A 24353-nucleotide genomic window follows, 5' to 3' on the forward strand; every position below is an offset into this window, starting at 1 on the left:
TTAATCTATTGTGAAACAAAATCTAAACAACATAATAAAAAGTCAACCGCACCACGGATTCCCAGACAGTCTCCCACACTGGTACTAGCGAGGCCTTAAGCTGTGTAACTTCTGCGATCTGACGAGAGCAGGCACATTCAGCTTAGAATGGCCATTGACATTAAATGCTTTAATCCATAGTCCTTTTTAATCGATTGTGAAACAAAATCTAAACGACATAATAAAAAGTCAACCGCACCACGAATTCCCAGACAGTCTCCCACACTGGTACTAGCGAGGCCTTAAGCTGTGTAACTCCTGCGATCTGACGAGAGCAGGGACATTCAGCTTAGAATGGCCATTGACATTAAATGCTTTAATCCATAGTCCTTTTTAATCGATTGTGAAACAAAATCTAAACGACATAATAAAAAGTCAACCGCACCACGGATTCCCAGACAGTCTCCCACACTGGTACTAGCGAGGCGTTAAGCTGTGCAACTTCTGCGATCTAACGAGAGCAGGCACATCCAGCTTAGAATGGCCATTGACATTAAATGTTTCAATCCATAGTCCTTTTTAATCGATTGTGAAACAAAATCTAAACGACATAATAAAAAGTCAACCGCACCACGGATTCCCAGACAGTCTCCCACACAGGTACTAGCGAGGCCTTAAGCTGTGTAACTTCTGCGATCTGACGAGAGCAGGCACATCCAGCTTAGAATGGCCATTGACTTTAAATGCTTTAATCCATAGTCCTTTTTAATCGATTATGAAACAAAATCTAAACGACATAATAAAAAGTCAACCGCACCACGGATTCCCAGACAGTCTCCCACACTGGTACTAGCGAGGCCTTAAGCTGTGTAACTTCTGCGATCTGACGAGAGCAGGGACATTCAGCTTAGAATGGCCATTGACATTAGATGCTTTAATCCATAGTCCTTTTTAATCGATTGTGAAACAAAATCTAAACGACATAATAAAAATTCAACCGCACCACGGATTCCCAGACAGTCTACCACACTGGTACTAGCGAGGCCTTAAGCTGTGTAACTTCTGCGTTCTGACGAGAGCAGGCACATTCAGCTTAGAATGGCCATTGACGTTAAATGCTTTAATCCATAGTCCTATTTAATCTATTGTGAAACAAAATCTAAACGACATAATAAAAAGTCAACCGCACCACGGATTCCCAGACAGTCTCCCACACTGGTACTAGCGAGGCCTTAAGCTGTGTAACTTCTGCGATCTGACGAAAGCAGGCACATTCAGCTTAGAATGGCCATAGACATTAGATGCTTTAATCCATAGTCCTTTTTAATCGATTGTGAAACAAAATCTAAACGACATAATAAAAAGTCAACCGCACCACGGATTCCCAGTCAGTCTCCCACACTGGTACTAGCGAGACCTTAAGCTGTGTAACTTCTGCGATCTGACGAGAGCAGGGACATTCAGCTTAGAATGGCCATTGACATTAAATGCTTTAATCCATAGTCCTTTTTAATCGATTGTGAAACAAAATCTAAACGACATAATAAAAATTCAACTGCACCACGGATTCCCAGACAGTCTCCCACACTGGTACTAGCGAGGCCTTAAGCTGTGTAACTTCTGCGATCTGACGAGAGCAGGCACATTCAGCTTAGAATGGCCATTGACGTTAAATGCTTTAATCCATAGTCCTATTTAATCTATTGTGAAACAAAATCTAAATGACATAATAAAAAGTCAACCGCACCACGGATTCCCAGACAGTCTCCCACACTGGTACTAGCGAGGCTTTAAGCTGCGTAACTTCTGCGATCTAACGAGAGCAGGCACATTCAGCTTAGAATGGCCATTGACATTAAATGCTTTAATCCATAGTCCTTTTTAATCGATTGTGAAACAAAATCTAAACGACATAATAAAAAGTCAACCGCACCACGGATTCCCAGACAGTCTCCCACACTGGTACTAGCGAGGCCTTAAGCTGTGTAACTTCTGCGATCTGACGAGAGCAGGCACATTCAGCTTAGAATGGCCATTGACATTAAAAGCCTTAATCCATAGTCCTATTTAATCTATTGTGAAACAAAATCTAAACAACATAATAAAAAGTCAACCGCACCACGGATTCCCAGACAGTCTCCCACACTGGTACTAGCGAGGCCTTAAGCTGTGTAACTTCTGCGATCTGACGAGAGCAGGGACTTTCAGCTTAGAATGGCCATTGACATTAAATGCTTTAATCCATTGTCCTTTTTAATCGATTGTGAAACAAAATCTAAACGACATAATAAAAAGTCAACCGCACCACGGATTCCCAGACAGTCTCCCACACTGGTACTAGCGAGGCCTTAAGCTGTGTAACTTCTGCGATCTGACGAGAGCAGGCACATTCAGCTTAGAATGGCCATTGACGTTAAATGTTTTAATCCATAGTCCTATTTAATCTATTGTGAAACAAAATCTAAACGACATAATAAAAAGTCAACCGCACCACGGATTCCCAGACAGTCTCCCACACTGGTACTAGCGAGGCGTTAAGCTGTGTAACTTCTGCGATCTAACGAGAGCAGGCACATCCAGCTTAGAATGGCCATTGACATTAAATGCTTTAATCCATAGTCCTTTTTAATCGATTGTGAAACAAAATCTAAACGACATAATAAAAATTCAACCGCACCACGGATTCCCAGACAGTCTCCCACACTGGTACTAGCGAGGCCTTAAGCTGTGTAACTTCTGCGATCTGACGAGAGCAGGCACATTCAGCTTAGAATGGCCATCGACATTAAAAGCCTTAATCCATAGTCCTATTTAATCTATTGTGAAACAAAATCTAAACAACATAATAAAAAGTCAACCGCACCACGGATTCCCAGACAGTCTCCCACACTGGTACTAGCGAGGCCTTAAGCTGTGTAACTTCTGCGATCTGACGAGAGCAGGCACATTCAGCTTTGAATGGCCATTGACATTAAATGCTTTAATCCATAGTCCTTTTTAATCGATTGTGAAACAAAATCTAAACGACATAATAAAATGTCAACCGCACCACGGATTCCCAGACAGTCTCCCACACTGGTACTAGCGAGGCCTTAAGCTGTGTAACTTCTGCGATCTGACGAGAGCAGGCAAATTCAGCTTAGAATGGCCATTGACATTAAATGCTTTAATCCATAGTCCTTTTTAATCGATTGTGAAACAAAATCTAAACGACATAATAAAAAGTCAACTGCACCACGGATTCCCAGACAGTCTCCCACACTGGTACTAGCGAGGCTTTAAGCTGTGTAACTTCTGCGATCTGACGAGAGCAGCCACATTCAGCTTAGAATGGCCATTGACATTAAAAGCTTTAATCCATAGTCCTTTTTAATCGATTGTGAAACAAAATCTAAACGACATAATAAAAATTCAACCGCACCACGGATTCCCAGACAATCTCCCACACTGGTACTAGCGAGGCCTTAAGCTGTGTAACTTCTGCGTTCTGACGAGAGCAGGCACATTCAGCTTAGAATGGCCATTGACGTTAAATGCTTTAATCCATAGTCCTATTTAATCTATTGTGAAACAAAATCTAAACGACATAATAAAAAGTCAACCGCACCACGGATTCCCAGAAAGTCTCCCACACTGGTACTAGCGAGGCCTTAAGCTGTGTAACTTCTGCGATCTGACGAGAGCAGGGACATTCAGCTTAGAATGGCCATTGACATTAAATGCTTTAATCCATAGTCCTTTTTAATCGATTGTGAAACAAAATCTAAACGACATAATAAAAAGTCAACCGCACCACTGATTCCCAGACAGTCTCCCACACTGGTACTAGCGAGGCCTTAAGCTGTGTAACTTCTGCGATCTGATGAGAGCAGGGACATTCAGCTTAGAATGGCCATTGACATTAAATGCTTTAATCCATAGTCCTTTTTAATCGATTGTGAAACAAAATCTAAACGACATAATAAAAATTCAACCGCACCACGGATTCCCAGACAGTCTCCCACAATGGTACTAGCGAGGCCTTAAGCTGTGTAACTTCTGCGATCTGACGAGAGCAGGCACATTCAGCTTAGAATGGCCATTGACGTTAAATGCTTTAATCCATAGTCCTATTTAATCTATTGTGAAACAAAATCTAAACGACATAATAAAAAGTCAACCGCACCACGGATTCCCAGACAGTCTCCCACACTGGTACTAGCCAGGCGTTAAGCTGTGTAACTTCTGCGATCTAACGAGAGCAGGCACATCCAGCTTAGAATGGCCATTGACATCAAATGCGTTAATCCATAGTCCTTTTTAATCGATTGTGAAACAAAATCTAAACAACATAATAAAAAGTCAACCGCACCACGGATTCCCAGACAGTCTCCCACACTGGTACTAGCGAGGCCTTAAGCTGTGTAACTTCTGCGATCTGACGAGAGCAGGCACATTCAGCTTAGAATGGCCATTGACATTAAAAGCCTTAATCCATAGTCCTATTTAATCTATTGTGAAACAAAATCTAAACAACATAATAAAAAGTCAACCGCACCACGGATTCCCAGACAGTCTCCCAGACTGGTACTAGCGAGGCCTTAAGCTGTGTAACTTCTGCGATCTGACGAGAGCAGGGACATTCAGCTTAGAATGGCCATTGACATTAAATGCTTTAATCCATAGTCCTTTTTAATCGATTGTGAAACAAAATCTAAACGACATAATAAAAATTCAACCGCAACACGGATTCCCAGACAGTCTCCCACACTGGTACTAGCGAGGCCTTAAGCTGTGTAACTTCTGCGTTCTGACGAGAGCAGGCACATTCAGCTTAGAATGGCCATTGACGTTAAATGCTTTAATCCATAGTCCTATTTAATCTATTGTGAAACATAATCTAAACGACATAATAAAAAGTCAACCTCACCACGGATTCCCAGACAGTCTCCCACACTGGTACTAGCGAGGCCTTAAGCTGTGTAACTTCTGGGATCTGACGAGAGCAGGCACATTCAGCTTAGAATGGCCATTGACATTAAATGCTTTAATCCATAGTCCTTTTTAATCGATTGTGAAACAAAATCTAAACGACATAATAAAAAGTCAACGGCACCACGGATTCCCAGACAGTCTCCCACACTGGTACTAGCGAGGCCTTAAGCTGTGTAACTTCTGCGATCTGACGAGAGCAGGGACATTCAGCTTAGAATGGCCATTGACATTAAATGCTTTAATCCATAGTCCTTTTTAATCGATTGTGAAACAAAATCTAAACGACATAATAAAAAGTCAACGGCACCACGGATTCCCAGACAGTCTCCCACACTGGTACTAGCGAGGCGTTAAGCTGTGTAACTTCTGCGATCTAACGAGAGCAGGCACATCCAGCTTAGAATGGCCATTGACATTAAATGTTTTAATCCATAGTCCTTTTTAATCGATTGTGAAACAAAATCTAAACGACATAATAAAAAGTCAACCGCACCACGGATTCCCAGACAGTCTCCCACACAGGTACTAGCGAGGCCTTAAGCTGTGTAACTTCTGCGATCTGACAAGAGCAGGCACATCCAGCTTAGAATGGCCATTGACATTAAATGATTTAATCCATAGTCCTTTTTAATCGATTATGAAACAAAATCTAAACGACATAATAAAAAGTCAACCGCACCACGGATTCCCAGACAGTCTCCCACACTGGTACTAGCGAGGCCTTAAGCTGTGTAACTTCTGCGATCTGACGAGAGCAGGGACATTCAGCTTAGAATGGCCATTGACATTAAATGCTTTAATCCATAGTCCTTTTTAATCGATTGTGAAACAAAATCTAAACGACATAATAAAAAGTCAACCGCACCACGGATTCCCAGACAGTCTCCCACACTGGTACTAGCGAGGCCTTAAGCTGTGTAACTTCTGCGATCTGACGAGAGCAGGCACATTCAGCTTAGAATGGCCATTGACATTAAAAGCCTTAATCCATAGTCCTATTTAATCTATTGTGAAACAAAATCTAAACAACATAATAAAAAGTCAACCGCACCACGGATTCCCAGACAGTCTCCCACACTGGTACTAGCGAGGCCTTAAGCTGTGTAACTTCTGCGATCTGACGAGAGCAGGGACTTTCAGCTTAGAATGGCCATTGACATTAAATGCTTTAATCCATAGTCCTTTTTAATCGATTGTGAAACAAAATCTAAACGACATAATAAAAAGTCAACCGCACCACGGATTCCCAGACAGTCTCCCACACTGGTAATAGCGAGGCCTTAAGCTGTGTAACTTCTGCGATCTGACGAGAGCAGGCACATTCAGCTTAGAATGGCCATTGACGTTAAATGCTTTAATCCATAGTCCTATTTAATCTATTGTGAAACAAAATCTAAACGACATAATAAAAAGTCAACCGCACCACGGATTCCCAGACAGTCTCCCACACTGGTACTAGCGAGGCCTTAAGCTGTGTAACTTCTGCGATCTGACGAGAGCAGGCACATTCAGCTTAGAATGGCCATTGACATTAAAAGCCTTAATCCATAGTCCTATTTAATCTATTGTGAAACAAAATCTAAACAACATAATAAAAAGTCAACCGCACCACGGATTCCCAGACAGTCTCCCACACTGGTACTAGCGAGGCCTTAAGCTGTGTAACTTCCGCGATCTGACGAGAGCAGGGACTTTCAGCTTAGAATGGCAATTGCCATTAAATGCTTTAATCCATAGTCCTTTTTAATCGATTGTGAAACAAAATCTAAACGACATAATAAAAATGCAACCGCACCACGGATTCCCAGACAGTCTCCCACACTGGTACTAGCGAGGCTTTAAGCTGTGTACCTTCTGCGTTCTGACGAGAGCAGGCACATTCAGCTTAGAATGGCCATTGACGTGAAATGCTTTAATCCATAGTCCTATTTAATCTATTGTGAAACAAAATCTAAACGACATAATAAAAAGTCAACCGCACCCCGGATTCCCAGCCAGTCTCCCACACTGGTACTAGCGAGGCCTTAAGCTGTGTAACTTCTGCGATCTGACGAGAGCAGGCACATTCAGCTTTGAATGGCCATTGACATTAAATGCTTTAATCCATAGTCCTTTTTAATCGATTGTGAAACAAAATCTAAACGACATAATAAAATGTCAACCGCACCACGGATTCCCAGACAGTCTCCCACACTGGTACTAGCGAGGCCTTAAGCTGTGTAACTTCTGCGATCTGACGAGAGCAGGCACATTCAGCTTAGAATGGCCATTGACATTAAATGCTTTAATCCATAGTCCTTTTTAATCGATTGTGAAACAAAATCTAAACGACATAATAAAAAGTCAACTGCACCACGGATTCCCAGACAGTCTCCCACACTGGTACTAGCGAGGCTTTAAGCTGTGTAACTTCTGCGATCTGACGAGAGCAGCCACATTCAGCTTAGAATGGCCATTGACATTAAAAGCTTTAATCCATAGTCCTTTTTAATCGATTGTGAAACAAAATCTAAACGACATAATAAAAATTCAACCGCACCACGGATTCCCAGACAATCTCCCACACTGGTACTAGCGAGGCCTTAAGCTGTGTAACTTCTGCGTTCTGACGAGAGCAGGCACATTCAGCTTAGAATGGCCATTGACGTTAAATGCTTTAATCCATAGTCCTATTTAATCTATTGTGAAACAAAATCTAAACGACATAATAAAAAGTCAACCGCACCACGGATTCCCAGAAAGTCTCCCACACTGGTACTAGCGAGGCCTTAAGCTGTGTAACTTCTGCGATCTGACGAGAGCAGGGACATTCAGCTTAGAATGGCCATTGACATTAAATGCTTTAATCCATAGTCCTTTTTAATCGATTGTGAAACAAAATCTAAACGACATAATAAAAAGTCAACCGCACCACTGATTCCCAGACAGTCTCCCACACTGGTACTAGCGAGGCCTTAAGCTGTGTAACTTCTGCGATCTGATGAGAGCAGGGACATTCAGCTTAGAATGGCCATTGACATTAAATGCTTTAATCCATAGTCCTTTTTAATCGATTGTGAAACAAAATCTAAACGACATAATAAAAATTCAACCGCACCACGGATTCCCAGACAGTCTCCCACAATGGTACTAGCGAGGCCTTAAGCTGTGTAACTTCTGCGATCTGACGAGAGCAGGCACATTCAGCTTAGAATGGCCATTGACGTTAAATGCTTTAATCCATAGTCCTATTTAATCTATTGTGAAACAAAATCTAAACGACATAATAAAAAGTCAACCGCACCACGGATTCCCAGACAGTCTCCCACACTGGTACTAGCCAGGCGTTAAGCTGTGTAACTTCTGCGATCTAACGAGAGCAGGCACATCCAGCTTAGAATGGCCATTGACATCAAATGCTTTAATCCATAGTCCTTTTTAATCGATTGTGAAACAAAATCTAAACAACATAATAAAAAGTCAACCGCACCACGGATTCCCAGACAGTCTCCCACACTGGTACTAGCGAGGCCTTAAGCTGTGTAACTTCTGCGATCTGACGAGAGCAGGCACATTCAGCTTAGAATGGCCATTGACATTAAAAGCCTTAATCCATAGTCCTATTTAATCTATTGTGAAACAAAATCTAAACAACATAATAAAAAGTCAACCGCACCACGGATTCCCAGACAGTCTCCCACACTGGTACTAGCGAGGCCTTAAGCTGTGTAACTTCTGCGATCTGACGAGAGCAGGGACATTCAGCTTAGAATGGCCATTGACATTAAATGCTTTAATCCATAGTCCTTTTTAATCGATTGTGAAACAAAATCTAAACGACATAATAAAAATTCAACCGCAACACGGATTCCCAGACAGTCTCCCACACTGGTACTAGCGAGGCCTTAAGCTGTGTAACTTCTGCGTTCTGACGAGAGCAGGCACATTCAGCTTAGAATGGCCATTGACGTTAAATGCTTTAATCCATAGTCCTATTTAATCTATTGTGAAACATAATCTAAACGACATAATAAAAAGTCAACCTCACCACGGATTCCCAGACAGTCTCCCACACTGGTACTAGCGAGGCCTTAAGCTGTGTAACTTCTGGGATCTGACGAGAGCAGGCACATTCAGCTTAGAATGGCCATTGACATTAAATGCTTTAATCCATAGTCCTTTTTAATCGATTGTGAAACAAAATCTAAACGACATAATAAAAAGTCAACGGCACCACGGATTCCCAGACAGTCTCCCACACTGGTACTAGCGAGGCCTTAAGCTGTGTAACTTCTGCGATCTGACGAGAGCAGGGACATTCAGCTTAGAATGGCCATTGACATTAAATGCTTTAATCCATAGTCCTTTTTAATCGATTGTGAAACAAAATCTAAACGACATAATAAAAAGTCAACGGCACCACGGATTCCCAGACAGTCTCCCACACTGGTACTAGCGAGGCGTTAAGCTGTGTAACTTCTGCGATCTAACGAGAGCAGGCACATCCAGCTTAGAATGGCCATTGACATTAAATGTTTTAATTCATAGTCCTTTTTAATCGATTGTGAAACAAAATCTAAACGACATAATAAAAAGTCAACCGCACCACGGATTCCCAGACAGTCTCCCACACAGGTACTAGCGAGGCCTTAAGCTGTGTAACTTCTGCAATCTGACAAGAGCAGGCACATCCAGCTTAGAATGGCCATTGACATTAAATGATTTAATCCATAGTCCTTTTTAATCGATTATGAAACAAAATCTAAACGACATAATAAAAAGTCAACCGCACCACGGATTCCCAGACAGTCTCCCACACTGGTACTAGCGAGGCCTTAAGCTGTGTAACTTCTGCGATCTGACGAGAGCAGGGACATTCAGCTTAGAATGGCCATTGACATTAAATGCTTTAATCCATAGTCCTTTTTAATCGATTGTGAAACAAAATCTAAACGACATAATAAAAATTCAACCGCACCACGGATTCCCAGACAGTCTACCACACTGGTACTAGCGAGGCCTTAAGCTGTGTAACTTCTGCGTTCTGACGAGAGCAGGCACATTCAGCTTAGAATGGCCATTGACGTTAAATGCTTTAATCCATAGTCCTATTTAATCTATTGTGAAACAAAATCTAAACGACATAATAAAAAGTCAACCGCACCACGGATTCCCAGACAGTCTCCCACACTGGTACTAGCGAGGCCTTAAGCTGTGTAACTTCTGCGATCTGACGAAAGCAGGCACATTCAGCTTAGAATGGCCATAGACATTAGATGCTTTAATCCATAGTCATTTTTAATCGATTGTGAAACAAAATCTAAACGACATAATAAAAAGTCAACCGCACCACGGATTCCCAGACAGTCTCCCACACTGGTACTAGCGAGACCTTAAGCTGTGTAACTTCTGCGATCTGACGAGAGCAGGGACATTCAGCTTAGAATGGCCATTGACATTAAATGCTTTAATCCATAGTCCTTTTTAATCGATTGTGAAACAAAATCTAAACGACATAATAAAAATTCAACCGCACCACGGATTCCCAGACAGTCTCCCACACTGGTACTAGCGAGGCCTTAAGCTGTGTAACTTCTGCGATCTGACGAGAGCAGGCACATTCAGCTTAGAATGGCCATTGACGTTAAATGCTTTAATCCATAGTCCTATTTAATCTATTGTGAAACAAAATCTAAATGACATAATAAAAAGTCAACCGCACCACGGATTCCCAGACAGTCTCCCACACTGGTACTAGCGAGGCGTTAAGCTGCGTAACTTCTGCGATCTAACGAGAGCAGGCACATTCAGCTTAGAATGGCCATTGACATTAAATGCTTTAATCCATAGTCCTTTTTAATCGATTGTGAAACAAAATCTAAACGACATAATAAAAAGTCAACCGCACCACGGATTCCCAGACAGTCTCCCACACTGGTACTAGCGAGGCCTTAAGCTGTGTAACTTCTGCGATCTGACTAGAGCAGGCACATTCAGCTTAGAATGGCCATTGACATTAAAAGCCTTAATCCATAGTCCTATTTAATCTATTGTGAAACAAAATCTAAACAACATAATAAAAAGTTAACCGCACCACGCATTCCCAGACAGTCTCCCACACTGGTACTAGCGAGGCCTTAAGCTGTGTAACTTCTGCGATCTGACGAGAGCAGGCACATTCAGCTTAGAATGGCCATTGACATTAAATGCTTTAATCCATAGTCCTTTTTAATCGATTGTGAAACAAAATCTAAACGACATAATAAAAAGTCAACCGCACCACGGATTCCCAGACAGTCTCCCACACTGGTACTAGCGAGGACTTAAGCTGTGTAACTCCTGCGATCTGACGAGAGCAGGGACATTCAGCTTAGAATGGCTATTGACATTAAATGCTTTAATCCATAGTCCTTTTTAATCGATTGTGAAACAAAATCTAAACGACATAATAAAAAGTCAACCGCACCACGGATTCCCAGACAGTCTCCCACACTGGTACTAGCGAGGCATTAAGCTGTGTAACTTCTGCGATCTAACGAGAGCAGGCACATCCAGCTTAGAATGGCCATTGACGTTAAATGTTTTAATCCATAGTCCTTTTTAATCGATTGTGAAACAAAATCTAAACGACATAATAAAAAGTCAACCGCACCACGGATTCCCAGACAGTCTCCCACACAGGTACTAGCGAGGCCTTAAGCTGTGTAACTTCTGCGATCTGACGAGAGCAGGCACATCCAGCTTAGAATGGCCATTGACATTAAATGATTTAATCCATAGTCCTTTTTAATCGATTATGAAACAAAATCTAAACGACATAATAAAAAGGCAACCACACCACGGATTCCCAGACAGTCTCCCACACTGGTACTAGCGAGGCCTTAAGCTGTGTAACTTCTGCGATCTGACGAGAGCAGGGACATTCAGCTTAGAATGGCCATTGACATTAAATGCTTTAATCCATAGTCCTTTTTAATCGATTGTGAAACAAAATCTAAACGACATAATAAAAATTCAACCGCACCACGGATTCCCAGACAGTCTACCACACTGGTACTAGCGAGGCCTTAAGCTGTGTAACTTCCGCGTTCTGACGAGAGCAGGCACATTCAGCTTAGAATGGCCATTGACGTTAAATGCTTTAATCCATAGTCCTATTTAATCTATTGTGAAACAAAATCTAAACGACATAATAAAAAGTCAACCGCACCACGGATTCCCAGACAGTCTCCCACACCGGTACTAGCGAGGCCTTAAGCTGTGTAACTTCTGCGATCTGACGAAAGCAGGCACATTCAGCTTAGAATGGCCATAGACATTAGATGCTTTAATCCATAGTCCTTTTTAATCGATTGTGAAACAAAATCTAAACGACATAATAAAAAGTCAACCGCACCACGGATTCCCAGACAGTCTCCCACACTGGTACTAGCGAGACCTTAAGCTGTGTAACTTCTGCGATCTGACGAGAGCAGGGACATTCAGCTTAGAATGGCCATTGACATTAAATGCTTTAATCCATAGTCCTTTTTAATCGATTGTGAAACAAAATCTAAACGACATAATAAAAGTTCAACCGCACCACGGATTCCCAGACAGTCTCCCACACTGGTACTAGCGAGGCCTTAAGCTGTGTAACTTCTGCGATCTGACGAGAGCAGGCACATTCAGCTTAGAATGGCCATTGACGTTAAATGCTTTAATCCATAGTCCTATTTAATCTATTGTGAAACAAAATCTAAATGACATAATAAAAAGTCAACCGCACCACGGATTCCCAGACAATCTCCCACACTGGTACTAGCGAGGCGTTAAGCTGTGTAACTTCTGCGATCTAACGAGAGCAGGCACAGCCAGCTTAAAATGGCCATTGACATTAAATACTTTAATCCATAGTCCTTTTTAATCGATTGTGAAACAAAATCGAAACGACATAATAAAAAGTCAACCGCACCACGGATTCCCAGACAGTCTCCCACACTGGTACTAGCGAGGCCTTGAGCTGTGTAACTTCTGCGATCTGACGAGAGCAGGCACATTCAGCTTAGAATGGCCATTGACGTTAAAAGCCTTAATCCATAGTCCTATTTAATCTATTGTGAAACAAAATCTAAACAACATAATAAAAAGTCAACCGCACCACGGATTCCCAGACAGTCTCCCACACTGGTACTAGCGAGGCCTTAAGCTGTGTAACTTCTGCGATCTGACGAGAGCAGGGACTTTCAGCTTAGAATGACCATTGACATTAAATGCTTTAATCCATAGTCCTTTTTAATCGATTGTGAAACAAAATCTAAACGACATAATAAAAATTCAACCGCACCACGGATTCCCAGACAGTCTCCCACACTGGTACTAGCGAGGCATTAAGATGTGTAACTTCTGCGATCTGACGAGAGCAGGCACATTCAGCTTAGAATGGCCATTGACCTTAAAAGCCTTAATCCATAGTCCTATTTAATCTATTGTGAAACAAAATCTAAACAACATAGTAAAAAGTCAACCGCACCACGGATTCCCAGACAGTCTCCCACACTGATACTAGCGAGGCCTTAAGCTGTGTAACTTCTGCGATCTGACGAGAGCAGGCACATTCAGCTTAGAATGGCCATTGACATTAAATGCTTTAATTTATAGTCCTTTTTAATCGATTGTGAAACAAAATCTAAACGACATAATAAAAAGTCAACCGCACCACGGATTCCCAGACAGTCTCCCACACTGGTACTAGCGAGGCCTTAAGCTGTGTAACTTCTGCGATCTGACGAGAGCAGCCACATTCAGCTTAGAATGGCCACTGACATTAAATGCTTTAATCCAAAGTCCTTTTTAATCGATTGTGAAACAAAATCTAAACGACATAATAAAAAGTCAACCGCACCACGGATTCCCAGACAGTCTCCCACACTGGTACTAGCGAGGCCTTAAGCTGTGTAACTTCTGCGATCTGACGAGAGCAGGCACATTCAGCTTAGAATGGCCATTGACTTTAAATGCTTTAATCCATAGTCCTATTTAATCTATTGTGAAACAAAATCTAAACAACATAATAAAAAGTCAACCGCACCACGGATTCCCAGACAGTCTCCCACACTGGTACTAGCGAGGCCTTAAGCTGTGTAACTTCTGCGATCTGATGAGAGCAGCCACATTCAGCTTAGAATGGCCACTGACATTAAATGCTTTAATCCAAAGTCCTTTTTAATCGATTGTGAAACAAAATCTAAACGACATAATAAAAATTCAACAGCACCACGGATTCCCAGACAGTCTCCCACACTGGTACTAGCGAGGCCTTAAGCTGTGTAACTTCTGCGTTCTGACAAGAGCAGGCACATTCAGCTTAGAATGGCCATTGACGTTAAATGCTTTAATCCATAGTCCTATTTAATCTATTGTGAAACAAAATCTAAACGACATAATAAAAGGTCAACCGCACCACGGATTCCCAGACAGTCTCCCACACTGGTACTAGCGAGGCCTTAAGCTGTGTAACTTCTGCGATCTGATGAGAGCAGCCACATTCAGCTTAGAATGGCCACTGACATTAAATGCTTTAATCCAAAGTCCTTTTTAATCGATTGTGAAACAAAATCTAAACGACATAATAAAAATTCAACAGCACCACGGATTCCCAGACAGTCTCCCACACTGGTACTAGCGAGGCCTTAAGCTGTGTAACTTCTGCGTTCTGACAAGAGCAGGCACATTCAGCTTAGAATGGCCATTGACGTTAAATGCTTTAATCCATAGTCCTATTTAATCTATTGTGAAACAAAATCTAAACGACATAATAAAAGGTCAACCGCACCACGGATTCCCAGACAGTCTCCCACACTGGTACTAGCGAGGCCTTAAGCTGTGTAACTTCTGCGATCTGACGAAAGCAGGCACATTCAGCTTAGAATGGCCATTGACATCAAATACTTTAATCCATAGTCCTTTTTAATCGATTGTGAAACAAAATCTAAACGACATAATAAAAAGTCAATCGCACCACGGATTCCCAGACAGTCTCCCACACTGGTACTAGCGAGGCCTTAAGCTGTGTAACTTCTGCGATCTGACAAAAGCAGGCACATTCAGCTTAGAATGGCCATTGACATCAAATACTTTAATCCATAGTCCTTTTTAATCGATTGTGAAACAAAATCTAAACGACATAATAAAAAGGCAACCCCACCATGTATTCCCAGACAGCCTCCCACACTGGTACTAGCGAGGCCTTAAGCTGTGTAACTTCTGCGATCTGACGAGAGCAGGCACATTCAGCTTAGAATGGCCATTGACATTAAATGCTTTAATCCATAGTCCTATTTAATCTATTGTGAAACAAAATCTAAACGACATAATAAAAATTCAACCGCACCACGGATTCCCAGACAGTCTCCCACACTGGTACTAGCGAGGCCTTAAGCTGTGTAACTTCTGCAATCTGACGAAAGCAGGCACATTCAGCTTAGAATGGCCATTGACATTAAATGCTTTAATCCATAGTCCTTTTTAATCGATTGTGAAACAAAATCTAAACGACATAATAAAAACTCAACCGCACCACGGATTCCCAGACAGTCTCCCACACTGGTACTAGTGAGGCCTTAAGCTGTGTAACTTCTGCGATCTGACGAGAGCAGGCACATTCAGCTTAGAATGGCCATTGACATTAAATGCTTTAATCCATAGTCCTTTTTAATCGATTGTGAAACAAAATCTAAACGACATAATAAAAAATCAACCGCACCACGGATTCCCATACAGTCTCCCACACTGGTACTAGCGAGGCCTTAAGCTGTGTAACTTCTGCGATCTGACGAGAGCAGGCACATTCAGCTTAGAATGGCCATTGACGTTAAATGCTTTAATCCATAGTCCTTTTTAATCGATTGTGAAACAAAATCTAAACGACATAATAAAAAGTCAACCGCACCACGGATTCCCAGACAGTCTCCCACACTGGTACTAGCGAGGCGTTAAGCTGTGTAACTTCTGCGATCTAACGAGAGCAGGCATATCCAGCTTAGAATGGCCATTGACATTAAATGATTTAATCCATAGTCCTTTTTAATCGATTGTGAAACAAAATCTAAACGACATAATAAAAAGTCAACCGCACCACGGATTCCCAGACAGTCTCCCACACTGGTACTAGCGAGGCCTTAAGCTGTGTAACTTCTGCGATCTGACGAGAGCAGGCACATTCAGCTTAGAATGGCCATTGACGTTAAATGCTTTAATCCATAGTCCTATTCAATCTATTGTGAAACGAAATCTAAACGACATAATAAAAAGTCAACCGCACCACGGATTCCCAGACAGTCTCCCACACTGGTACTAGCGAGGCGTTAAGTTGCGTAACTTCTGCGATCTAACGAGAGCAGGCACATTCAGCTTAGAATGGCCATTGACATTAAATGCTTTAATCCATAGTCCTTTTTAATCGATTGTGAAACAAAATCTAAACGACATAATAAAAAATCAACCGCACCACGGATTCCCATACAGTCTCCCACACTGGTACTAGCGAGGCCTTAAGCTGTGTAACTTCTGCGATCTGACGAGAGCAGGCACATTCAGCTTAGAATGGCCATTGACGTTAAATGCTTTAATCCATAGTCCTATTTAATCTATTGTGAAACAAAATCTAAACGACATAATAAAAAGTCAACCGCACCACGGATTACCAGACAGTCTCCCACACTGGTACTATCGAGGCGTTAAGCTGTGTAACTTCTGCGATCTAACGAGAGCAGGCACATCCAGCTTAGAATGGCCATTGACATTAAAGGCTTTAATCCATAGTCCTTTTTAATCGATTGTGAAACAAAATCTAAACGACATAATAAAAAGTCAACCGCACCACGGATTCCCAGACAGTCTCCCACACTGGTACTAGCGAGGCCTTAAGCTGTGTAACTTCTGCGATCTGACGAGAGCAGGCACATTCAGCTTAGAATGGCCATTGACATTAAAAGCCTTAATCCATAGTCCTATTTAATCTATTGTGAAACAAAATCTAAACAACATAATAAAAAATCAACCGCACCACGGATTCCCAGACAGTCTCCCACACTGGTACTAGCGAGGCCTTAAGCTGTGTAACTCCTGCGATCTGACGAGAGCAGGGACATTCAGCTTAGAATGGCCGTTGACATTAAATGCTTTAATCCATAGTCCTTTTTAATCGATTGTGAAACAAAATCTAAACGACATAATAAAAATTCAACCGCACCACGGATTCCCAGACAGTCTCCCACGCTGGTACTAGCGAGGCCTTAAGCTGTGTAACTTCTGCGTTCTGACGAGAGCAGGCACATTCAGCTTAGAATGGCCATTGACGTTAAATGCTTTAATCCATAGTCCTATTTAATCTATTGTGAAACAAAATCTAAACGACATAATAAAAAGTCAACTTCACCACGGATTCCCAGACAGTCTCCCACAGTGGTACTAGCGAGGCCTTAAGCTGTGTAACTTCTGCGATCTGACGAGAGCAGGCACATTCAGCTTAGAATGGCCATTGACATTAAATGCTTTAATCCATAGTCCTTTTTAATCGATTGTGAAACAAAATCTAAACGACATAATAAAAAGTCAACCGCACCACTGATTCCCAGACAGTCTCCCACACTGGTACTAGCGAGGCCTTAAGCTGTGTAACTTCTGCGATCTGACGAGAGCAGGAACATTCAGCTTAGAATGGCCATTGACATTAAATGCTTTAATCCATAGTCCTTTTTAATCGATTGTGAAACAAAATCTAAACGACATAATAAAAAGTCAACCGCACCACGGATTCCCAGACAGTCTCCCACACTGGTACTAGCGAGGCCTTAAGCTGTGTAACTTCTGCGATCTGACGAGAGCAGGCACATTCAGCTTAGAATGGCCATTGACGTTAAATGCTTTAATCCATAGTCCTATTTAATCTATTGTGAAACAAAATCTAAACGACATAATAAAAAGTCAACCGCACCACGGATTCCCAGACAGTCTCCCACACTGGTACTAGCGAGGCGTTAAGCTGCGTAACTTCTGCGATCTAACGAGAGCAGGCACATTCAGCTTAGAATGGCCATTGACATTAAATGCTTTAATCCATAGTCCTTTTTAATCGATTGTGAAACAAAATCTAAACGACATAATAAAAAGTCAACAGCACCACGGATTCACAGACAGTCTCCCACACTGGTACTAGCGAGGCCTTAAGCTGTGTAACTTCTGCGATCTGACGAGAGCAGGCACATTCAGCTTAGAATGGCCATTGACATTAAATCCTTTAATCCATAGTCCTTTTTAATCGATTGTGAAACAAAATCTAAACGACATAATAAAAAGTCAACCGCACCACGGATTCCCAGACAGTCTCCCACACTAGTAATAGCGAGGCCTTAAGCTGTGTAACTTCTGCGATCTGACGACAGCAGGGACATTCAGCTTAGAATGGCCATTGACATTAAATGCTTTAATCCATAGTCCTTTTTAATCGATTGTGAAACAAAATCTAAACGACATAATAAAAAGTCAACCGCACCACGGATTCCCAGACAGTCTCCCACACTGGTACTAGCGAGGCGTTAAGCTGTGTAACTTCTGCGATCTAACGAGAGCAGGCATATCCAGCTTAGAATGGCCATTGACATTAAATGATTTAATCCATAGTCCTTTTTAATCGATTGTGAAACAAAATCTAAACGACATAATAAAAAGTCAACCGCACCACGGATTCCCAGACAGTCTCCCACACTGGTACTAGCGAGGCCTTAAGCTGTGTAACTTCTGCGATCTGACGAGAGCAGGCACATTCAGCTTAGAATGGCCATTGACGTTAAATGCTTTAATCCATAGTCCTATTTAATCTATTGTGAAACAAAATCTAAACGACATAATAAAAAGTCAACCGCACCACGGATTCCCAGACAGTCTCCCACACTGGTACTAGCGAGGCGTTAAGTTGCGTAACTTCTGCGATCTAACGAGAGCAGGCACATTCAGCTTAGAATGGCCATTGACATTAAATGCTTTAATCCATAGTCCTTTTTAATCGATTGTGAAACAAAATCTAAACGACATAATAAAAAGTCAACCGCACCACGGATTCCCAGACAAGCTCCCACACTGGTACTAGCGAGGCCTTAAGCTGTGTAACTTCTGCGATCTGACGAGAGCAGGCACATTCAGCTTAGAATGGCCATTGACATCAAAAGCCTTAATCCATAGTCCTATTTAATCTATTGTGAAACAAAATCTAAACAACATAATAAAAAGTCAACCGCACCACGGATTCACAGACAGTCTCCCACACTGGTACTAGCGAGGCCTTAAGCTGTGTAACTTCTGCGATCTGACGAGAGCAGGCACATTCAGCTTAGAATGGCCATTGACATTAAATCCTTTAATCCATAGTCCTTTTTAATCGATTGTGAAACAAAATCTAAACGACATAATAAAAAGTCAACCGCACCACGGATTCCCAGACAGTCTCCCACACTGGTACTAGCGAGGCCTTAAGCTGTGTAACTTCTGCGATCTGACGACAGCAGGGACATTCAGCTTAGAATGGCCATTGACATTAAATGCTTTAATCCATAGTCCTTTTTAATCGATTGTGAAACAAAATCTAAACGACATAATAAAAAGTCAACCGCACCACGGATTCCCAGACAGTCTCCCACACTGGTACTATCGAGGCGTTAAGCTGTGTAACTTCTGCGATCTAACTAGAGCAGGCACATCCAGCTTAGAAGGGCCATTGACATTAAATGTTTTAATCCATAGTCCTTTTTAATCGATTGTGAAACAAAATCTAAACGACATAATAAAAAGCCAACCGCACCACGGATTCCCAGACAGTCTCCCACACTGGTACTAGCGAAGCCTTAAGCTGTGTAACTTCTGCGATCTGACAAGAGCAGGCACATCCAGCTTAGAATGGCCATTGACATTAAATGCTTTAATCCATAGTCCTTTTTAATCGATTGTGAAACAAAATCTAAACGACATAATAAAAAGTCAACCGCACCACGGATTCCCAGACAGTCTCCCACACTGGTACTAGCGAGGCCTTAAGCTGTGTAACGTCTGCGATCTGACGAGAGCAGGGACATTCAGCTTAGAATGGCCATTGACATTAAATGCTTTAATCCATAGTCCTTTTTAATCGATTGTGAAACAAAATCTAAACGACATAATAAAAATTCAACCGCACCACGGATTCCCAGACAGTCTACCACACTGGTACTAGCGAGGCCTATAAGCTGTGTAACTTCTGCGTTCTGACGAGAGCAGGCACATTCAGCTTAGAATGGCCATTGACGTTAAATGCTTTAATCCATAGTCCTATTTAATCTATTGTGAAACAAAATCTAAACGCCATAATAAAAAGTCAACCGCACCACGGATTCCCAGACAGTCTCCCACACTGGTACTAGCGAGGCCTTAAGCTGTGTAACTTCTGCGATCTGACGAGAGCAGGCACATTCAGCTTAGAATGGCCATTGACATTAAAAGCCTTAATCCATAGTCCTATTTAATCTATTGTGAAACAAAATCTAAACAACATAATAAAAAGTCAACCGCACCACGGATTCCCAGACAGTCTCCCACACTGGTACTAGCGAGGCCTTAAGCTGTGTAACTTCTGCGATCTGACGAGAGCAGGGACTTTCAGCTTAGAATGGCCATTGACATTAAATGCTTTAATCCATAGTCCTTTTTAATCGATTGTGAAACATAATCTAAACGACATAATAAAAATTCAACCGCACCACGGATTCCCAGACAGTCGCCCACACTGGTACTAGCGAGGCCTTAAGCTGTGTAACTTCTGCGATCTGACGAGAGCAGGCACATTCAGCTTAGAATGGCCATTGACATTAAAAGCCTTAATCCATAGTCCTAATTAATCTATTGTGAAACAAAATCTAAACAACATAATAAAAAGTCAACCGCACCACAGATTCCCAGACAGTCTCCCACACTGGTACTAGCGAGGCCTTAAGCTGTGTAACTTCTGCGATCTGACGAGAGCAGGCACATTCAGCTTAGAATGGCCACTGACATTAAATGCTTTAATCCAAAGTCCTTTTTAATCGATTGTGAAACAAAATCTAAACGACATAATAAAAAGTCAACCGCACCACGGATTCCCAGACAGTCTCCCACACTGGTACTAGCGAGGACTTAAGCTGTGTAACTTCTGCGATCTGACGAGAGCAGGGACATTCAGCTTAGAATGGCCATTGACATTAAATGCTTTAATCCATAGTCCTTTTTAATCGATTGTGAAACAAAATCTAAACGACATAATAAAAAGTCAACCGCACCACGGATTCCCAGACAGTCTCCCACACTGGTACTAGCGAGGCCTTAAGCTGTGTAACTTCTGCGATCTGACGAGAGCAGGCACATTCAGCTTAGAATGGCCATTGACATTAAAAGCCTTAATCCATAGTCCTATTTAATCTATTGTGAAACAAAATCTAAACAACATAATAAAAAGTCAACCGTACCACGGATTCCCAGACAGTCTCCCACACTGGTACTAGCGAGGCCTTAAGCTGTGTAACTTCTGCGATCTGACGAGAGCAGGGACATTCAGCTTAGAATGGCCATTGACATTAAATGCTTTAATCCATAGTCCTTTTTAATCGATTGTGAAACAAAATCTAAACGACATAATAAAAATTCAACCGCACCACGGATTCCCAGACAGTCTCCCACACTGGTACTAGCGAGGCCTTAAGCTGTGTAACTTCTGCGTTCTGACAAGAGCAGGCACATTCAGCTTAGAATGGCCATTGACGTTAAATGCGTTAATCCATAGTCCTTTTTAATCGATTGTGAAACAAAATCTAAACGACATAATAAAAAGTTAACCGCACCACGGATTCCCAGACAGCCTCCCACACTGGTACTAGCGAGGCCTTAAGCTGTGTAACTTCTGCGATCTGACGAGAGCAGGCACATTCAGCTTAGAATGGCCATTGACGTTAAATGCTTTAATCCATAGTCCTATTTAATCTATTGTGAAACAAAATCTAAACGACATAATAAAAAGTCAACCGCACCACGGATTCCCAGACAGTCTCCCACACTGGTACTAGCAAGGCCTTAAGCTGTGTAACTTCTGCGATCTGACGAGAGCAGGCACATTCAGCTTAGAATGGCCTTTGACATTAAATGCTTTAATCCATAGTCCTTTTTAATCGATTGTGAAACAAAATCTAAACGACATAATAAAAATTCAACCGCACCACGGATTCCCAGACAGTCTCCCACACTGGTACTAGCGAGGCCTTAAGCTGTGTAACTTCTGCAATCTCACGAAAGCAGGCACATTCAGCTTAGAATGGCCATTGACATTAAATGCTTTAATCCATAGTCCTTTTTAATCGATTGTGAAACAAAATCTAAACGACATAATAAAAAGTCAACCGCACCACGGATTCCCAGACAGTCTCCCACACTGGTACTAGTGAGGCCTTAAGCTGTGTAACTTCTGCGATCTGACGAGAGCAGGCACATTCAGCTTAGAATGGCCATTGACATTAAATGCTTTAATCCATAGTCCTTTTTAATCGATTGTGAAACAAAATCTAAACGACATAATAAAAAGTCAACCGCACCACGGATTCCCAGACAGTCTCCCACACTGGTACTAGCGAGGCATTAAGCTGTGTAACTTCTGCGATCTGACGAGAGCAGGGACATTCAGCTTAGAATGGCCATTGACATTAAATGCTGTAATCCATAGTCCTTTTTAATCGATTGTGAAACAAAATCTAAACGACATAATAAAAATTCAACAGCACCACGGATTCCCAGACAGTCTCCCACACTGGTACTAGCGAGGCCTTAAGCTGTGTAACTTATGCGATCTGACGAGAGCAGGCACATTCAGCTTAGAATTGCCATTGACGTTAAATGATTTAATCCATAGTCCTATTTAATCTATTGTGAAACAAAATCTAAACGGCATAATAAAAAGTCAACCGCACCACGGAATCCCAGACAGTCTCCCACACTAGTACTAGCGAGGCCTTAAGCTGTGTAACTTCTGCGATCTGACGAGAGCAGGCACATTCAGCTTAGAATGGCCATTGACGTTAAATGCCTTAATCCATAGTCCTATTTAATCTATTGTGAAACAAAATCTAAACGACATAATAAAAAGTCAAAAGGACCACGGATTCCGAGACAGTCTCCCACACTGGTACTAGCGAGGCCTTAAGCTGTGTAACTTCTGCGATCTGACGAGAGCAGGCACATTCAGCTTAGAATGGCCATTGACATTAAAAGCCTTAATCCATAGTCCTATTTAATCTATTGTGAAACAAAATCTAAACAACATAATAAAAAGTCAACCGTACCACGGATTCCCAGACAGTCTCCCACACTGGTACTAGCGAGGCCTTAAGCTGTGTAACTTCTGCGATCTGACGAGAGCAGGGACATTCAGCTTAGAATGGCCATCGACATTAAATGCTTTAATCCATAGTCCTTTTTAATCGATTGTGAAACAAAATCTAAACGACATAATAAAAATTCAACCGCACCACGGATTCCCAGACAGTCTCCCACACTGGTACTAGCGAGGCCTTAAGCTGTGTAACTTCTGCGTTCTGACAAGAGCAGGCACATTCAGCTTAGAATGGCCATTGACGTTAAATGCTTTAATCCATAGTCCTATTTAATCTATTGTGAAACAAAATCTAAACGACATAATAAAAAGTCAACCGCACCACGGATTCCCAGACAGTCTCCCACACTGGTACTAGCGAGGCCTTAAGCTGTGTAACTTCTGCGATCTGACGAAAGCAGGCACATTCAGCTTAGAATGGCCCTTGACATTAAATACTTTAATCCATAGTCCTTTTTAATCGATTGTGAAACAAAATCTAAACGACATAATAAAAAGTGAACCGCACCACTGATTCCCAGACAGTCTCCCACACTGGTACTAGCGAGGCCTTAAGCTGTGTAACTTCTGCGATCTGACGAGAGCAGGCACATTCAGCTTAGAATGGCCATTGACGTTAAATGCTTTAATCCATAGTCCTATTTAATCTATTGTGAAACAAAATCTAAACGACATAATAAAAAGTCAACCGCACCACGGATTCCCAGACAGTCTCCCACACTGGTACTAGCGAGGCCTTAAGCTGTGTAACTTCTGCGTTCTGACGAGAGGAGGCACATTCAGCTTAGAATGGCCATTGACATTAAATGCTTTAATCCATAGTCCTTTTTAATCGATTGTGAAACAAAATCTAAACGACATAATAAAAAGTCAGCCGCACCACGGATTCCCAGATAGTCTCCCACACTGGTACTAGCGAGGCCTTAAGCTGTGTAACTTCTGCGTTCTGACGAGAGCAGGCACATTCAGCTTAGAATGGCCATTGACGTTAAATGCTTTA

General features: G+C 42.0%; 122 pseudogenes; all 122 read right to left on the bottom strand.

The window, feature by feature from the left end:
* Positions 1 to 40: 40 nt before the first annotated feature.
* On the bottom strand, positions 41 to 159 carry LOC142737800 (5S ribosomal RNA; annotated as a pseudogene).
* Positions 160 to 226: 67 nt separating this feature from the next.
* Positions 227 to 345, bottom strand: LOC142736718 (5S ribosomal RNA; annotated as a pseudogene).
* Positions 346 to 598: 253 nt separating this feature from the next.
* On the bottom strand, positions 599 to 717 carry LOC142717285 (5S ribosomal RNA; annotated as a pseudogene).
* Positions 718 to 784: 67 nt separating this feature from the next.
* On the bottom strand, positions 785 to 903 carry LOC142726207 (5S ribosomal RNA; annotated as a pseudogene).
* A 67-nt stretch (positions 904 to 970) lies between these two features.
* On the bottom strand, positions 971 to 1089 carry LOC142738433 (5S ribosomal RNA; annotated as a pseudogene).
* A 67-nt stretch (positions 1090 to 1156) lies between these two features.
* LOC142738122 (5S ribosomal RNA) lies at positions 1157 to 1275 on the bottom strand (annotated as a pseudogene).
* A 67-nt stretch (positions 1276 to 1342) lies between these two features.
* Positions 1343 to 1461, bottom strand: LOC142666790 (5S ribosomal RNA; annotated as a pseudogene).
* Positions 1462 to 1528: 67 nt separating this feature from the next.
* LOC142736852 (5S ribosomal RNA) lies at positions 1529 to 1647 on the bottom strand (annotated as a pseudogene).
* Positions 1648 to 1714: 67 nt separating this feature from the next.
* On the bottom strand, positions 1715 to 1833 carry LOC142737376 (5S ribosomal RNA; annotated as a pseudogene).
* Positions 1834 to 1900: 67 nt separating this feature from the next.
* On the bottom strand, positions 1901 to 2019 carry LOC142737812 (5S ribosomal RNA; annotated as a pseudogene).
* Positions 2020 to 2086: 67 nt separating this feature from the next.
* LOC142716301 (5S ribosomal RNA) lies at positions 2087 to 2205 on the bottom strand (annotated as a pseudogene).
* Positions 2206 to 2272: 67 nt separating this feature from the next.
* Positions 2273 to 2391, bottom strand: LOC142675356 (5S ribosomal RNA; annotated as a pseudogene).
* Positions 2392 to 2458: 67 nt separating this feature from the next.
* LOC142682058 (5S ribosomal RNA) lies at positions 2459 to 2577 on the bottom strand (annotated as a pseudogene).
* A 67-nt stretch (positions 2578 to 2644) lies between these two features.
* On the bottom strand, positions 2645 to 2763 carry LOC142738099 (5S ribosomal RNA; annotated as a pseudogene).
* Positions 2764 to 2830: 67 nt separating this feature from the next.
* LOC142737264 (5S ribosomal RNA) lies at positions 2831 to 2949 on the bottom strand (annotated as a pseudogene).
* Positions 2950 to 3016: 67 nt separating this feature from the next.
* On the bottom strand, positions 3017 to 3135 carry LOC142736182 (5S ribosomal RNA; annotated as a pseudogene).
* Positions 3136 to 3202: 67 nt separating this feature from the next.
* On the bottom strand, positions 3203 to 3321 carry LOC142699899 (5S ribosomal RNA; annotated as a pseudogene).
* Positions 3322 to 3388: 67 nt separating this feature from the next.
* LOC142738467 (5S ribosomal RNA) lies at positions 3389 to 3507 on the bottom strand (annotated as a pseudogene).
* Positions 3508 to 3574: 67 nt separating this feature from the next.
* On the bottom strand, positions 3575 to 3693 carry LOC142717109 (5S ribosomal RNA; annotated as a pseudogene).
* A 67-nt stretch (positions 3694 to 3760) lies between these two features.
* On the bottom strand, positions 3761 to 3879 carry LOC142735807 (5S ribosomal RNA; annotated as a pseudogene).
* Positions 3880 to 3946: 67 nt separating this feature from the next.
* On the bottom strand, positions 3947 to 4065 carry LOC142737490 (5S ribosomal RNA; annotated as a pseudogene).
* Positions 4066 to 4132: 67 nt separating this feature from the next.
* LOC142699720 (5S ribosomal RNA) lies at positions 4133 to 4251 on the bottom strand (annotated as a pseudogene).
* A 67-nt stretch (positions 4252 to 4318) lies between these two features.
* LOC142675477 (5S ribosomal RNA) lies at positions 4319 to 4437 on the bottom strand (annotated as a pseudogene).
* A 67-nt stretch (positions 4438 to 4504) lies between these two features.
* Positions 4505 to 4623, bottom strand: LOC142735588 (5S ribosomal RNA; annotated as a pseudogene).
* Positions 4624 to 4690: 67 nt separating this feature from the next.
* Positions 4691 to 4809, bottom strand: LOC142689293 (5S ribosomal RNA; annotated as a pseudogene).
* Positions 4810 to 4876: 67 nt separating this feature from the next.
* Positions 4877 to 4995, bottom strand: LOC142695402 (5S ribosomal RNA; annotated as a pseudogene).
* Positions 4996 to 5062: 67 nt separating this feature from the next.
* On the bottom strand, positions 5063 to 5181 carry LOC142729123 (5S ribosomal RNA; annotated as a pseudogene).
* Positions 5182 to 5248: 67 nt separating this feature from the next.
* Positions 5249 to 5367, bottom strand: LOC142735732 (5S ribosomal RNA; annotated as a pseudogene).
* Positions 5368 to 5434: 67 nt separating this feature from the next.
* On the bottom strand, positions 5435 to 5553 carry LOC142737852 (5S ribosomal RNA; annotated as a pseudogene).
* Positions 5554 to 5620: 67 nt separating this feature from the next.
* LOC142726218 (5S ribosomal RNA) lies at positions 5621 to 5739 on the bottom strand (annotated as a pseudogene).
* A 67-nt stretch (positions 5740 to 5806) lies between these two features.
* On the bottom strand, positions 5807 to 5925 carry LOC142675599 (5S ribosomal RNA; annotated as a pseudogene).
* Positions 5926 to 5992: 67 nt separating this feature from the next.
* On the bottom strand, positions 5993 to 6111 carry LOC142716312 (5S ribosomal RNA; annotated as a pseudogene).
* A 67-nt stretch (positions 6112 to 6178) lies between these two features.
* On the bottom strand, positions 6179 to 6297 carry LOC142737753 (5S ribosomal RNA; annotated as a pseudogene).
* Positions 6298 to 6364: 67 nt separating this feature from the next.
* LOC142675720 (5S ribosomal RNA) lies at positions 6365 to 6483 on the bottom strand (annotated as a pseudogene).
* A 67-nt stretch (positions 6484 to 6550) lies between these two features.
* On the bottom strand, positions 6551 to 6669 carry LOC142737543 (5S ribosomal RNA; annotated as a pseudogene).
* Positions 6670 to 6922: 253 nt separating this feature from the next.
* LOC142674211 (5S ribosomal RNA) lies at positions 6923 to 7041 on the bottom strand (annotated as a pseudogene).
* A 67-nt stretch (positions 7042 to 7108) lies between these two features.
* LOC142717706 (5S ribosomal RNA) lies at positions 7109 to 7227 on the bottom strand (annotated as a pseudogene).
* Positions 7228 to 7294: 67 nt separating this feature from the next.
* Positions 7295 to 7413, bottom strand: LOC142699910 (5S ribosomal RNA; annotated as a pseudogene).
* A 67-nt stretch (positions 7414 to 7480) lies between these two features.
* Positions 7481 to 7599, bottom strand: LOC142738468 (5S ribosomal RNA; annotated as a pseudogene).
* A 67-nt stretch (positions 7600 to 7666) lies between these two features.
* LOC142717118 (5S ribosomal RNA) lies at positions 7667 to 7785 on the bottom strand (annotated as a pseudogene).
* A 67-nt stretch (positions 7786 to 7852) lies between these two features.
* On the bottom strand, positions 7853 to 7971 carry LOC142735808 (5S ribosomal RNA; annotated as a pseudogene).
* Positions 7972 to 8038: 67 nt separating this feature from the next.
* LOC142737491 (5S ribosomal RNA) lies at positions 8039 to 8157 on the bottom strand (annotated as a pseudogene).
* Positions 8158 to 8224: 67 nt separating this feature from the next.
* LOC142699729 (5S ribosomal RNA) lies at positions 8225 to 8343 on the bottom strand (annotated as a pseudogene).
* Positions 8344 to 8410: 67 nt separating this feature from the next.
* Positions 8411 to 8529, bottom strand: LOC142675842 (5S ribosomal RNA; annotated as a pseudogene).
* Positions 8530 to 8596: 67 nt separating this feature from the next.
* On the bottom strand, positions 8597 to 8715 carry LOC142726229 (5S ribosomal RNA; annotated as a pseudogene).
* A 67-nt stretch (positions 8716 to 8782) lies between these two features.
* On the bottom strand, positions 8783 to 8901 carry LOC142689304 (5S ribosomal RNA; annotated as a pseudogene).
* A 67-nt stretch (positions 8902 to 8968) lies between these two features.
* On the bottom strand, positions 8969 to 9087 carry LOC142695413 (5S ribosomal RNA; annotated as a pseudogene).
* A 67-nt stretch (positions 9088 to 9154) lies between these two features.
* Positions 9155 to 9273, bottom strand: LOC142730252 (5S ribosomal RNA; annotated as a pseudogene).
* A 67-nt stretch (positions 9274 to 9340) lies between these two features.
* Positions 9341 to 9459, bottom strand: LOC142735733 (5S ribosomal RNA; annotated as a pseudogene).
* A 67-nt stretch (positions 9460 to 9526) lies between these two features.
* On the bottom strand, positions 9527 to 9645 carry LOC142689853 (5S ribosomal RNA; annotated as a pseudogene).
* A 67-nt stretch (positions 9646 to 9712) lies between these two features.
* On the bottom strand, positions 9713 to 9831 carry LOC142726235 (5S ribosomal RNA; annotated as a pseudogene).
* Positions 9832 to 9898: 67 nt separating this feature from the next.
* On the bottom strand, positions 9899 to 10017 carry LOC142738434 (5S ribosomal RNA; annotated as a pseudogene).
* A 67-nt stretch (positions 10018 to 10084) lies between these two features.
* On the bottom strand, positions 10085 to 10203 carry LOC142738123 (5S ribosomal RNA; annotated as a pseudogene).
* A 67-nt stretch (positions 10204 to 10270) lies between these two features.
* Positions 10271 to 10389, bottom strand: LOC142737661 (5S ribosomal RNA; annotated as a pseudogene).
* Positions 10390 to 10456: 67 nt separating this feature from the next.
* LOC142736534 (5S ribosomal RNA) lies at positions 10457 to 10575 on the bottom strand (annotated as a pseudogene).
* A 67-nt stretch (positions 10576 to 10642) lies between these two features.
* On the bottom strand, positions 10643 to 10761 carry LOC142666238 (5S ribosomal RNA; annotated as a pseudogene).
* Positions 10762 to 10828: 67 nt separating this feature from the next.
* LOC142738002 (5S ribosomal RNA) lies at positions 10829 to 10947 on the bottom strand (annotated as a pseudogene).
* A 67-nt stretch (positions 10948 to 11014) lies between these two features.
* Positions 11015 to 11133, bottom strand: LOC142737436 (5S ribosomal RNA; annotated as a pseudogene).
* Positions 11134 to 11200: 67 nt separating this feature from the next.
* On the bottom strand, positions 11201 to 11319 carry LOC142690952 (5S ribosomal RNA; annotated as a pseudogene).
* Positions 11320 to 11386: 67 nt separating this feature from the next.
* Positions 11387 to 11505, bottom strand: LOC142674189 (5S ribosomal RNA; annotated as a pseudogene).
* A 67-nt stretch (positions 11506 to 11572) lies between these two features.
* LOC142717296 (5S ribosomal RNA) lies at positions 11573 to 11691 on the bottom strand (annotated as a pseudogene).
* A 67-nt stretch (positions 11692 to 11758) lies between these two features.
* Positions 11759 to 11877, bottom strand: LOC142667627 (5S ribosomal RNA; annotated as a pseudogene).
* Positions 11878 to 11944: 67 nt separating this feature from the next.
* On the bottom strand, positions 11945 to 12063 carry LOC142680133 (5S ribosomal RNA; annotated as a pseudogene).
* A 67-nt stretch (positions 12064 to 12130) lies between these two features.
* LOC142738446 (5S ribosomal RNA) lies at positions 12131 to 12249 on the bottom strand (annotated as a pseudogene).
* Positions 12250 to 12316: 67 nt separating this feature from the next.
* Positions 12317 to 12435, bottom strand: LOC142737662 (5S ribosomal RNA; annotated as a pseudogene).
* Positions 12436 to 12502: 67 nt separating this feature from the next.
* On the bottom strand, positions 12503 to 12621 carry LOC142736051 (5S ribosomal RNA; annotated as a pseudogene).
* A 253-nt stretch (positions 12622 to 12874) lies between these two features.
* On the bottom strand, positions 12875 to 12993 carry LOC142724324 (5S ribosomal RNA; annotated as a pseudogene).
* Positions 12994 to 13060: 67 nt separating this feature from the next.
* LOC142729050 (5S ribosomal RNA) lies at positions 13061 to 13179 on the bottom strand (annotated as a pseudogene).
* Positions 13180 to 13432: 253 nt separating this feature from the next.
* LOC142736223 (5S ribosomal RNA) lies at positions 13433 to 13551 on the bottom strand (annotated as a pseudogene).
* Positions 13552 to 13618: 67 nt separating this feature from the next.
* Positions 13619 to 13737, bottom strand: LOC142672169 (5S ribosomal RNA; annotated as a pseudogene).
* Positions 13738 to 13804: 67 nt separating this feature from the next.
* LOC142675963 (5S ribosomal RNA) lies at positions 13805 to 13923 on the bottom strand (annotated as a pseudogene).
* Positions 13924 to 13990: 67 nt separating this feature from the next.
* Positions 13991 to 14109, bottom strand: LOC142738230 (5S ribosomal RNA; annotated as a pseudogene).
* Positions 14110 to 14176: 67 nt separating this feature from the next.
* LOC142735552 (5S ribosomal RNA) lies at positions 14177 to 14295 on the bottom strand (annotated as a pseudogene).
* A 67-nt stretch (positions 14296 to 14362) lies between these two features.
* On the bottom strand, positions 14363 to 14481 carry LOC142737774 (5S ribosomal RNA; annotated as a pseudogene).
* A 67-nt stretch (positions 14482 to 14548) lies between these two features.
* Positions 14549 to 14667, bottom strand: LOC142735553 (5S ribosomal RNA; annotated as a pseudogene).
* A 67-nt stretch (positions 14668 to 14734) lies between these two features.
* Positions 14735 to 14853, bottom strand: LOC142735526 (5S ribosomal RNA; annotated as a pseudogene).
* Positions 14854 to 14920: 67 nt separating this feature from the next.
* LOC142677721 (5S ribosomal RNA) lies at positions 14921 to 15039 on the bottom strand (annotated as a pseudogene).
* Positions 15040 to 15292: 253 nt separating this feature from the next.
* LOC142702729 (5S ribosomal RNA) lies at positions 15293 to 15411 on the bottom strand (annotated as a pseudogene).
* Positions 15412 to 15478: 67 nt separating this feature from the next.
* On the bottom strand, positions 15479 to 15597 carry LOC142737933 (5S ribosomal RNA; annotated as a pseudogene).
* A 67-nt stretch (positions 15598 to 15664) lies between these two features.
* On the bottom strand, positions 15665 to 15783 carry LOC142735803 (5S ribosomal RNA; annotated as a pseudogene).
* A 67-nt stretch (positions 15784 to 15850) lies between these two features.
* On the bottom strand, positions 15851 to 15969 carry LOC142684688 (5S ribosomal RNA; annotated as a pseudogene).
* A 67-nt stretch (positions 15970 to 16036) lies between these two features.
* LOC142676085 (5S ribosomal RNA) lies at positions 16037 to 16155 on the bottom strand (annotated as a pseudogene).
* A 67-nt stretch (positions 16156 to 16222) lies between these two features.
* On the bottom strand, positions 16223 to 16341 carry LOC142697583 (5S ribosomal RNA; annotated as a pseudogene).
* Positions 16342 to 16408: 67 nt separating this feature from the next.
* On the bottom strand, positions 16409 to 16527 carry LOC142735804 (5S ribosomal RNA; annotated as a pseudogene).
* Positions 16528 to 16780: 253 nt separating this feature from the next.
* On the bottom strand, positions 16781 to 16899 carry LOC142676207 (5S ribosomal RNA; annotated as a pseudogene).
* Positions 16900 to 16966: 67 nt separating this feature from the next.
* Positions 16967 to 17085, bottom strand: LOC142737767 (5S ribosomal RNA; annotated as a pseudogene).
* A 67-nt stretch (positions 17086 to 17152) lies between these two features.
* Positions 17153 to 17271, bottom strand: LOC142735534 (5S ribosomal RNA; annotated as a pseudogene).
* A 67-nt stretch (positions 17272 to 17338) lies between these two features.
* Positions 17339 to 17457, bottom strand: LOC142666399 (5S ribosomal RNA; annotated as a pseudogene).
* A 67-nt stretch (positions 17458 to 17524) lies between these two features.
* Positions 17525 to 17643, bottom strand: LOC142735930 (5S ribosomal RNA; annotated as a pseudogene).
* A 67-nt stretch (positions 17644 to 17710) lies between these two features.
* On the bottom strand, positions 17711 to 17829 carry LOC142676328 (5S ribosomal RNA; annotated as a pseudogene).
* Positions 17830 to 17896: 67 nt separating this feature from the next.
* Positions 17897 to 18015, bottom strand: LOC142666245 (5S ribosomal RNA; annotated as a pseudogene).
* A 67-nt stretch (positions 18016 to 18082) lies between these two features.
* LOC142736372 (5S ribosomal RNA) lies at positions 18083 to 18201 on the bottom strand (annotated as a pseudogene).
* Positions 18202 to 18454: 253 nt separating this feature from the next.
* On the bottom strand, positions 18455 to 18573 carry LOC142684710 (5S ribosomal RNA; annotated as a pseudogene).
* A 67-nt stretch (positions 18574 to 18640) lies between these two features.
* Positions 18641 to 18759, bottom strand: LOC142676454 (5S ribosomal RNA; annotated as a pseudogene).
* A 67-nt stretch (positions 18760 to 18826) lies between these two features.
* LOC142697605 (5S ribosomal RNA) lies at positions 18827 to 18945 on the bottom strand (annotated as a pseudogene).
* Positions 18946 to 19012: 67 nt separating this feature from the next.
* LOC142667793 (5S ribosomal RNA) lies at positions 19013 to 19131 on the bottom strand (annotated as a pseudogene).
* Positions 19132 to 19198: 67 nt separating this feature from the next.
* LOC142736342 (5S ribosomal RNA) lies at positions 19199 to 19317 on the bottom strand (annotated as a pseudogene).
* A 67-nt stretch (positions 19318 to 19384) lies between these two features.
* Positions 19385 to 19503, bottom strand: LOC142692706 (5S ribosomal RNA; annotated as a pseudogene).
* Positions 19504 to 19756: 253 nt separating this feature from the next.
* LOC142683632 (5S ribosomal RNA) lies at positions 19757 to 19875 on the bottom strand (annotated as a pseudogene).
* Positions 19876 to 19942: 67 nt separating this feature from the next.
* Positions 19943 to 20061, bottom strand: LOC142737235 (5S ribosomal RNA; annotated as a pseudogene).
* Positions 20062 to 20128: 67 nt separating this feature from the next.
* LOC142711140 (5S ribosomal RNA) lies at positions 20129 to 20248 on the bottom strand (annotated as a pseudogene).
* A 67-nt stretch (positions 20249 to 20315) lies between these two features.
* Positions 20316 to 20434, bottom strand: LOC142676575 (5S ribosomal RNA; annotated as a pseudogene).
* Positions 20435 to 20501: 67 nt separating this feature from the next.
* LOC142716323 (5S ribosomal RNA) lies at positions 20502 to 20620 on the bottom strand (annotated as a pseudogene).
* Positions 20621 to 20687: 67 nt separating this feature from the next.
* Positions 20688 to 20806, bottom strand: LOC142737192 (5S ribosomal RNA; annotated as a pseudogene).
* A 67-nt stretch (positions 20807 to 20873) lies between these two features.
* Positions 20874 to 20992, bottom strand: LOC142736443 (5S ribosomal RNA; annotated as a pseudogene).
* A 67-nt stretch (positions 20993 to 21059) lies between these two features.
* LOC142738150 (5S ribosomal RNA) lies at positions 21060 to 21178 on the bottom strand (annotated as a pseudogene).
* Positions 21179 to 21245: 67 nt separating this feature from the next.
* Positions 21246 to 21364, bottom strand: LOC142676696 (5S ribosomal RNA; annotated as a pseudogene).
* A 67-nt stretch (positions 21365 to 21431) lies between these two features.
* LOC142737086 (5S ribosomal RNA) lies at positions 21432 to 21550 on the bottom strand (annotated as a pseudogene).
* Positions 21551 to 21617: 67 nt separating this feature from the next.
* On the bottom strand, positions 21618 to 21736 carry LOC142671661 (5S ribosomal RNA; annotated as a pseudogene).
* Positions 21737 to 21803: 67 nt separating this feature from the next.
* Positions 21804 to 21922, bottom strand: LOC142669350 (5S ribosomal RNA; annotated as a pseudogene).
* Positions 21923 to 21989: 67 nt separating this feature from the next.
* LOC142667760 (5S ribosomal RNA) lies at positions 21990 to 22108 on the bottom strand (annotated as a pseudogene).
* Positions 22109 to 22361: 253 nt separating this feature from the next.
* LOC142723308 (5S ribosomal RNA) lies at positions 22362 to 22480 on the bottom strand (annotated as a pseudogene).
* A 67-nt stretch (positions 22481 to 22547) lies between these two features.
* On the bottom strand, positions 22548 to 22666 carry LOC142676129 (5S ribosomal RNA; annotated as a pseudogene).
* Positions 22667 to 22733: 67 nt separating this feature from the next.
* LOC142674200 (5S ribosomal RNA) lies at positions 22734 to 22852 on the bottom strand (annotated as a pseudogene).
* A 67-nt stretch (positions 22853 to 22919) lies between these two features.
* LOC142737962 (5S ribosomal RNA) lies at positions 22920 to 23038 on the bottom strand (annotated as a pseudogene).
* Positions 23039 to 23105: 67 nt separating this feature from the next.
* On the bottom strand, positions 23106 to 23224 carry LOC142684423 (5S ribosomal RNA; annotated as a pseudogene).
* A 67-nt stretch (positions 23225 to 23291) lies between these two features.
* LOC142738423 (5S ribosomal RNA) lies at positions 23292 to 23410 on the bottom strand (annotated as a pseudogene).
* A 67-nt stretch (positions 23411 to 23477) lies between these two features.
* LOC142671672 (5S ribosomal RNA) lies at positions 23478 to 23596 on the bottom strand (annotated as a pseudogene).
* A 67-nt stretch (positions 23597 to 23663) lies between these two features.
* Positions 23664 to 23782, bottom strand: LOC142737923 (5S ribosomal RNA; annotated as a pseudogene).
* A 67-nt stretch (positions 23783 to 23849) lies between these two features.
* Positions 23850 to 23968, bottom strand: LOC142678909 (5S ribosomal RNA; annotated as a pseudogene).
* A 67-nt stretch (positions 23969 to 24035) lies between these two features.
* Positions 24036 to 24154, bottom strand: LOC142668390 (5S ribosomal RNA; annotated as a pseudogene).
* Positions 24155 to 24221: 67 nt separating this feature from the next.
* LOC142734706 (5S ribosomal RNA) lies at positions 24222 to 24340 on the bottom strand (annotated as a pseudogene).
* Positions 24341 to 24353: the final 13 nt, after the last annotated feature.

Source organism: Rhinoderma darwinii, chromosome 1 (genome assembly GCF_050947455.1).
Source record: "Rhinoderma darwinii isolate aRhiDar2 chromosome 1, aRhiDar2.hap1, whole genome shotgun sequence".
Lineage (NCBI taxonomy): Eukaryota > Metazoa > Chordata > Amphibia > Anura > Rhinodermatidae > Rhinoderma > Rhinoderma darwinii.